The sequence below is a fragment of the Triticum dicoccoides genome, chromosome 5A (genome assembly GCF_002162155.2).
Source record: "Triticum dicoccoides isolate Atlit2015 ecotype Zavitan chromosome 5A, WEW_v2.0, whole genome shotgun sequence".
Taxonomy (NCBI): domain Eukaryota; kingdom Viridiplantae; phylum Streptophyta; class Magnoliopsida; order Poales; family Poaceae; genus Triticum; species Triticum dicoccoides.
This window is the reverse complement of record NC_041388.1, coordinates 539463285-539472787: the sequence shown is the minus strand read 5'-3', so window position 1 is coordinate 539472787 and position 9503 is coordinate 539463285.

Here is a 9503-nt window from a genome sequence, read left to right as displayed (position 1 = left end):
TCTCTCTCTGTATTTTAGAGAAAAAATTAGATGTTAATTAGATGTTTTTTAGTTAGGGCACTAGAGTTTTGCTAGGTTAATTAGGTTAGTAGTGCTGCTAGTAGTATTGGTACAGTAGGTTAATTAGGTGATATTAAATGAATAACCTAAATGAATGAAATTAGTAGTTAACTGAATTTTTTTTCCTTTCATCATTATAGAGCACTAAAGTTAACTGAATTTTGTTCTATTAGTAGTTAAATGAATTTTCTTCTACACTGTTTGCACATGTGGTTGCTCGTGTATATTTGGACACTGTTTGCAGGGAATGATGCTTAGTGGCCTATGTTTTGCTGGAATGTTGATTCATTTCTTTTCCGGCAAATTTCAGGTTCTTGATTTGTCCACTTTTTAGCAAAGCTCATGCCAAAATTTTCCGTGAATTTCGGCATGACTTGTGCTACAAACTAGGACATATCGAGTGCCCGTGATTTGCCGCACCAGGAAGGAGTCAACATTCCTGCAAAACAATAGGCCTTTTTTATGTCATTATTCATTTTATTAGGTCTAGAATTAATTGACTAGATTTAATCATAGGAAACATGGCTAGCAACGATGAAGGACAGGGTTATGGTGATTGCGACGACGCCTACCGGGTGGCAGACGGATTTTTTAGCCTTACCGATGATCAACTGATGTTATTGCTGGGCCCACCGGTGGCATCGGGGACTGAGACTGACACGCAGACCGATGCTGAGACTGAGACCAGCGCTGCCTCGGGGAGCGGAGCCGGTGTAGGACCGAAAGCAAAGAGGCAACAGGTTCCTAACAAACTCGGGACTACTAGAGTGGTGGTCATGGAGGTGGACGACGGTAATTTTGAGCCAACGGCGCCCGAGGAAGTGCGTCGATGCTACGGCAATCAAATAGGCTGCATCGTACGGACAACCGCCACCATCAACAATGAGAAACTACAGAAGATAGAAAATATGAGGAGCTCTGAGGGAGTCCTGGATTAGGGGGTGTTCAGGTAGCCGGACTATACCTTCAGCCGGACTCCTGGACTATGAAGATACAAGATAGAAGACTTCGTCCCGTGTCCGGATGGGACTTTCCTTGGCGTGGAAGGCAAGCTTGGCAATGCGGATATTCAAGATCTCCTAACATTGTAACCGACTCTATGTAACCCTAACCCTATCCGGTGTCTATATAAACCGGAGGGTTGTAGTCCGTAGGCAATCAACTCCATATACAACAATCATACCATAGGCTAGCTTCTAGGGTTTAGCCTCCTTGATCTCGTGGTAGATCTACTCTTGTACTACCCATATCATCAATATTAATCAAGCAGGACATAGGGTTTTACCTCCATCAAGAGGGCCTGAACCTGGGTAAAACATCGTGTTCCCTGCCTCCTGTTACCATCCGGCCTAGACGCACAGTTTAGGACCCACTACCCGAGATCCGCCGGTTTTGACACCGACAAGCTCCCTCCTAAAGAAGTTTCACCAGATATTCTTGTTCCCGGGCCGGAATGAGAAGGATTATAAAGATCCAGATGAGGACCCGGCAATGAAGAAGATAAACAAACACGCCATGACCAAGTTTAGCGACGCGTTGGCCGCCTGGAAAAATCGAGTGAAAGCAAGGATCATCAACAAGAAGGAACCCTACTCCGAGATTGTAAAGGATAATCCGACAATCTCGGAAGAGCAGTTTCAAATATTCAAGGAGGCTTGTGAGGCCGAAGATGCCAAAAAAAAGTCTAAGTACATGAAGGGGCTTCAAGAGAGGAACATTGGGAGCCACCACCTCGGAAGCCGTGGTTACAGTGGAAAGAGGTCCAAATGGGCCAAGGAGGACGCGGAAGCCGCGAGTCTGGGCATCCCAGACCCCTTGGCGGAGTTCACCGTCCCGTAGGAGCGTGACGTCCTCAGGGCCCGGCACCGTTGGGACCCAATGAAAAAGGTTTACGAGACAACACCGGTCATTACGGAGTTCTTGAGACTACTGGTAATTTTAGTTTCTGACCAATTCGACTACACACGTTAGTCATATTTGTAAACGATCGTTGTGCCTTTTGCAGAGAGAGCAGCACAGGATTGCGGCCGAAAGCGACTCGCCGTCTAAGGCATTGGCGAGGCCCAAGTGGGACACTCCATTCAACCGGCGTTGAACATATTGAAACAACAACCGGTGGATACTCGACCGTCGTATGGACGCGTGCACGGTGTCGGAGACGGTGCCACGTGGAAGAAGTACTATCGTGAGACCACGGAGGAGAGAAAGGAAAGACGGAGGTTAAATGAAGAAAACATCGACAAGAGGGTTGAGATTGCGGTTGAGAAGAAATCAACTGAGACAGTCGCAACAGCGGTAGCTGCCGCAAAATAGGTGGCTTTAGATATTTATACTACCTAGGTTCCGGCCGTTTTCAATTGGACCAGGCAAAATCCAAAAAAAGATGCAGGGGACTTTCCCCTTGCTGACTTCTTGGCGGGGAGCAGCTCGACTAGCGTTGCACCAGCACCTGCAGCTGCACCTGCTCCCGCACCGGCTCCCGCACCGGACGTGCTAGGCGGTGCTTCGTCTTTGGCTGAGCTCGACGCCCTCACGGTATCTGTCACACCGGCCCCCTTCAATATAAATGTATAATCTCCCGTTTTCGTTGCCTTTCGGATGTCTCACGTCGCAGACTTTTCTTTGCAGGCCGACAAAACCCCGTGCACCATATTGTACACCATCGGCGACCAGAAGGTGGACGTGGGGAAGGCGACGATAATGGAGCCGAAGGAACCATTGTTCCATAGCCGGCCGATCCCCCCGAACGTCTTCAAGGTTTCCGTGGCCAGTGTCAAACCGGGCCATGAGAACTGCTGCGGGATGACGACGAGACACCGCGGTAGCTTGGTGATTGTTGCAATGCTGGGTGGGTCCTGTTGTGGCCAAAGAGTCTGCTTCGTTTGGAGGCGGTCGGGAGTACACCCACGAGCACGTAGCCTCAGCAAGGTATGAACATCAACACCCCACCTACCCAATTATCGTCGGGTGTCGGGTTGGGTGATAGCGGACGGGGTAAGGAGGAGGCTCCATTAGTCACTGATGACGTCACCATGGATGAGGATGAGGACGACGATGGCGTTGCTGAACAGTATGTCTATTCTGGCGTCTCCTCAGGGTTTGAGCGTCATGAGTCGGTGCCTGAATTGCCGTCTCAACATATTATGGACGACCTTCCGGTAGTAAAGAAGTTTAGGAAGAGAGCGAGGAAAGGCAAAAAAGCTATTTCTATGATCCAGCCGCCTCAGCAGCCTCGGCTTCAGGACCGTATAGATATCCCCGGTGCGGATAAATGTCATATCCCCGTCAACCAATCCTACCTGCAACAGCGCTACGGGCTAGATTCGGCGATCTAAAGAGACTTCATGACGATGTGCTGCGGGTAGAAAAGACCTCATCGCCTCGAAAGATCCAGGATACCCACTCTACGTGGTTAACATTCTGCGGCAAATGTCGTACGTCGACAGCTTCCCCACGGATAAGTTCTTCCTCCGATTCCATTACATATTCGACATGTTTCACGTGAAGAAGCTGGATTTTACGTTTGTCCGCCTTTATGCCTTGCACATGAACTACATCATCGGGGTTGAGCAGATATCTCATATCTGTGTCGCTGACCCGTACTACATGCACGAGGGCTTCTTGGGAGTCTGCGCAAATCACCGTGAATACGGGAGGGATTACATCGTCAATTTCATGCTCGCCAATAAGGACAAGGAGGCGATTCTCATGCCTTATCATCCCGTGTAAGTCATCCGCGCTGCTATCCTTCCTTCGATTTCAATCATTCATTTGCACGGTGGTGGCTAATTAATTTGAGGACTTATTTTGCGCAGCAGCGGGCGCGCCGTCCTCATCATCCTCTACCCCCAATTCTCCCACGCTCTTTACTTGGACTCGTTGAAGAACATTCACAAAAAGGATTACACCCACATCAAGGATGTTCTCGACAGTGCTATGTTTTACTACCAAGCAAGGGGTGGAGAGGTCAGGGACAAGAAGAGAAGGGGCGCAGGGTCGCCTTCGGCCATAAGACCGACTTCTGCTGCATCCAGCAACCGAACGATTCTCTTAACGATGGATTCTATGTCCTACACCACATGCTGGAGTACAGACGGGATCACCAGAACCTTCGCATGTCACCTAGATCCGGCGATGCCCATATTCTGCAATGGGCAAAGGACATAGGAGATATCGAGGATCATCGACTTCGAGCTGAGTTCTATAACATCCAGCGCGAACTTGCCCAAATCATCATGAAGGAGGTCGTCGAAAAAACAGGGATGTTCTACGGAGAAGGACAAATGTCGTGGGAAGACGTCCGAACATGGATAGCCTCTCAGCGTCTTGACTTGAAGCCTCTCACTAGGCTCGGGGACTATCTCCCTGACTTGGATGGATGGAACGACATGTTGGAGTGATTGTCGATATATGACAATGTGTCCGTTTAGTCCATACTTTCTGTATGAAAAAACTTTGAGTTATGCACGGTGAAACTTTATTTGTGATGTAATTAAACCGTCCTCCTCCTCGACTAGCGAAAATCACTCTAGTTAGGGAATTTTGGGGTACGATGAACTTTGTTATTTATGCTTATGATATGTTGTTTTTATTTTTGCCAAGTCTGTCTCTTTCTGTTGCTCAACTATATATGTTGCATATCATCGACTCATGTGATGATGAAGGTGCATAGATCATAGATGGCGAAGAAGTGCTATGCCAGGAGTATATATACGACAAGTGGCCGGAGTGTCAGGCCCTTCCGGTTTCCGAGCGACAGGCAGTAGTTAGTTTAGAGGTTCACGCTAATGCGAAAGAGGGATATGAACTCATGTTCTCAAAGTGATAGCTCTTTTCGCGTATATCATTGTTTAGATGGATGACGATGTATTTGCATATCATTCGAGACTTGTATCGCTATTTTCGAGATGATGACGAGAGACCACTTTGTGTTGGATGATGATTATGATGATGACATGATTTGATGAGACTAATTGTATGTATATGCTATGATTACATTTGTATGTGTATGATATGCTAAAGATTATTGTATAAAGCCTATTCAAATACAAAACAAATACAAAACAAATATGCAGGAAAAAAACTAATAAATAAACTAGTAGTAGCGAGGGGGGAAATTTAGCAGTAGCGCCGCATTGTCAGTAGCGCGTCCCAGCAAACAACGCTGCAGATAATATCAGTAGCGCCCTTTCCCAAAGAGCGCTACAGCTATTCATGTATAGCAGTAGCGTGGGACAACCGGCGCTACTGCTATACGTTAGCTGTAGCGCCTTATTAGTAGCGCCAGTGCCCGCGCTACTGAGAGGCCCAAAACCCTCGCTGCTGGTAGGCTTTTCCCTAGTAGTGTCATGGTGATGCATAGCAATGAGAGGGGAGAGTTTTGTCTATGTACCCTCGTAGACCATAAGCGGAAGCGTTTCTCAACGCAGTTGATGTAGTCGTACGTCTTCACGATCCGATCGATCCAAGTACCGAACGCACGGCACCTCCGAGGTCTGCACACGTTCAGCTCGATGACGTCCTCGCCTTGTTGATCCAGCAAGATGGGCGAAGTAGTATATGAGCTCCGGCACCACAACGGCGTGGTGACAGTGTTGGTGAAGAACAATATCCGCAGGGCTTCGCCTAAGCACTACGAAAACTATGACAGAGGATAAACTAGAGGGGACGGGGTAGCCGGCACGCGGCTTGGTGTTTCTTGATCTCTTTTGGGTGCTAGCCCTACCCCTCTATTTATATGTTGAGCCTTGGGGTCGAAACTTGGAGTAAAAGCCTCCACAAAGTCAGTTTCACCTGAAAGACAAGAGTCCTTCTCGGACTCCAGGACCAGACGCCAGGGTTCCCGGCGTCTGGACCCATACGCCAGGGACCCTGGTGTCTGTCCCCTCGACTCCGCAAAACTTCCTTTTGCGCTTTCCAAAAACCTTGTGGGCTTCCCCTTTGGCCCAAATAAAGTGTTCTCGTACCCAAACATTTCGGGAAACATCCGGAACCCCTTTCGGTGAATTCCGAAACCCTTCCGGAGACCAAACACTATTATCCCATATATCAAACTTTATCTCTGGACCATTCCGGAGTTCCTCGTCATGTCCATGATCTTATCCGGAACTCCGAACAACATTCGGTTACCAACATACATAACTCATAGTACTATATCGTCAACGAACGTTAAGCGTGCGGACCCTACGGGTTCGAGAACTATGTAGACATGACCGAGACACCTCTCTGGTCAATAACCAATAGAGGGACCTGGATGCCCATATTGGCTCCTACATATTCTACGAAGATCTTTATCGGTCAGACCGCATAACAACATACGTTGTTCCCTTTGTCATCTGTATGTTACTTGCCCGAGATTCGATCATCGGTATCTCAATACCTAGTTCAATCTCGTTACCGGCAAGTCTCTTTACTCGTTCCGTAATACATCATCTCGCAACTAACTCATTAGTTACAATGCTTGCAAGGCTTATAGTGATGTGTATTACCGAGTGGGCCCAGAGATACCTCTCCGACAATCGTAGTGACAAATCCTAATATCGAAATATGCCAACCCAACAAGTACCTTCGGAGACACCTATAGAGCACCTTTATAATCACCCAGTTAGTTGTGACGTTTGGTAGCGCACAAAGTGTTCCTCCGATAAACGGGAGTTACATAATCTCATAGTCATAAGAAAGCAATAGCAACAAACTAAACGATCAAGTGCTAAGTTAACGGAATGGGTCAAGTCAATCACATCATTCTCCTAATGATGTGATCCTGTTAATCAAATGACAACTCATGTCTATGGTTAGGAAACTTAACCATGTTTGATCAACGAGCTAGTCAAGTAGAGGCATACTAGTCACACTATGTTTGTCTATGTATTCACACATGTATTATGTTTACGGTTAATACAATTCTAGCATGAATATTAAACATTTATCATGAAATAAGGAAATAAATAGTAACTTTATTATTGCATCTAGGGCATATTTCCTTCACGGGATTCTTCTTCCCGCCACCGACCGCTGGAGCGATAGGTAAATGAAAGGCAAGTCCAGAGACTCGTTAGTGAAATATGGAGAGGAAAGTTTGCCCTAGCCATCTAGGGGTAGGATGAAAATGAGAGAATGCTCTCCTTTAATCGCAGACTCCACAACGATGATAGCAAGAATCCTCTAATTGAGCGACATTGGATCATAACTGGCAGAAATTGGATCCTAGAGCATCAGCATTGTAAATGCCCTGAGAGCATAACCGCAAGGGGTTTGCATAGACGCCTATGGAAAAAAGTAAAATAAAAATAATCTTAGCACATTTTAACCCAACGTTGAGCGCTAACGACGGACCCTAGACGGTTGCATGCTTCGCTCCAACTCCTAAGGGAAAAAGAAGATGGGAAGCATCCGCCTCCACCTTGCGTGTCGATGCTAGTTAAAACGCTAGTATTTGTGTTGCCTAACTACCAATCAATCAGGATATTAATCCTAACATCTAGACCTGAAAACAACCCCCAAACATTTGGGCACTAGAGCACATTCAACTTTTGTTCAAACAACATTCTACCAAAATTTTCATCTGGTCGGCGTCTTTATCATATCAAAACAGGGATCACGGGGGAACAAAGGTTTGGTTCCCCTCGCGACCCCCTACTTCCCTTGGCGCCGCCGGTGCCTCTCGTCGGCTCCTCCGGCCATCCCCACGAGTTCCTTGACTCGATCTCCCTCCTACACCATCTCCTCCTTCCTTGATCTACCTCTTCCTTCGAACAAATCTTGGTTTTGGTGGAATGATTGGATCGATTGGGGGTGGTTCTTCTAGACTGGTCCTCGTCCTCCCTTTACCGTGTTCTTCGCGATGGTGCCTAGTTGTAACGCCCCGAGACCGTTGCGCCAGGTGTCTTCCAGTTATTTGCTGTTGTTGCATTGTCATTTGCTTGCGTGTCATGCATTTCATATCATGTCATCATGTGCATCGCATTTGCATACATGGTTGTCTCATGCATCCAAGCATTTTCCACATTGTCCGTTTTGTATTCCGGCGCTCCTACGTCCTCCGGCGCCCCCCTTTTGCCTCTTTTCGTGTGCGAGTGTTAAACTTTCTCGGAATGGACCGAGATTTGCCAAGCGGCCTTCGTTCACTACCGGTAGACCGCCTGTCAAGTTTCGTGCCATTTGGAGTCCGTTTGATACTCCAACGGTTAACCGAGGAACCATAAAGGGCTCGTGTGTGTTGCAGCCCAACACCCTCCAAAGTGGCCCAAAACCAATCCAAACCCCTGCCATCCTCTCGGACGTTCGATCATGATCGCGTGGCCGAAAACCGCACCTCATTTGGACTCTCCTAGCTCCCTCTACCTATATATTTGTGTCTCCCTCCGAACTTTCACGGATGAAACCCTAGTCTTCCGCCTCCTCGCGCCGACGGACACGTCCGCCCCCGCGTCGGACATGTCCGCACCGCCCCTCCGCCGAATCATGTGCCGCCACCTCAACCTCCGCCGCCCCGCGCCCACCGCTGCCCGCCAGGCCCGAGGCGGGCCCCCGAGGCCCGAGCTGCCCGCCGCCCGATCCCGCGCCTGCCGCCGCCTTCGCGCCGCCCGTCGCTGCACTCCCTCACCGCCGCACTCCCTTGCTCCGGTCGCCGCCGCCAGCGCCGGATCTCTGCTCCGGCGATGCCACCGCCGCGCTTCCCCACCGGAGCCGCGCCGTGCCTCGGCGTCCGTGCTCGCCGCCGCCGCGTCCTAGGACCTCGCCGGCCTCTTCCCCAGCCCCGGCAACCTCCTCGCGTCCTTCTCCGGCAGGATCTCGGCAAACCTCGTCGGCCGTGCGAACCCTAGATCTGATCTGTCCAGAGGTTGACCTCTTTTCTTCACTAAGTCTTTTTCGTGCAACATTTTCATGGCATTTTCATCATGTCATATCTCTGCCATCGTAGCTCCGTTTTGGGCGTGCCATATATCAAAATTTTCATCATGATGTCCTCTTCATTTTGTTCCATTGCATGATGCTTGTTTGAGTCCATCTTGATGCCTAAAATGATGTTGCAAGAGTGCTATCAAATGTTAGTTCCTGTTTCTTAGCAGATCTTGAGCATTTGTCATTTTTGCCATGATTGTTGTGTGTTGCATATGGGCATGAGCTCTACATGTGGTTTGGGCTATGCCATGCCATCTTTACAGGGGTGTATGCCATGTATTTTTGTGATCAATTTGGTGACTAGCACAAGCATGCAATGTAGCTCTTGTGTTATTGCTGATTTCAGGGACTTAGAATTTCACTAAGTTATTTCCCTGCTGTTATTTTTTATGCCATGTATTCATGTTGATACAGAGTGATCCATGCTTCTTTTGAGTATGTTCAGTAAGGATGATTTAGACATATGGTTATGCTCTATCCATCCATGCCGCTGTTTGCATTTATGGAGTACCCTAACATGACTCAATCTTGCTCTACTT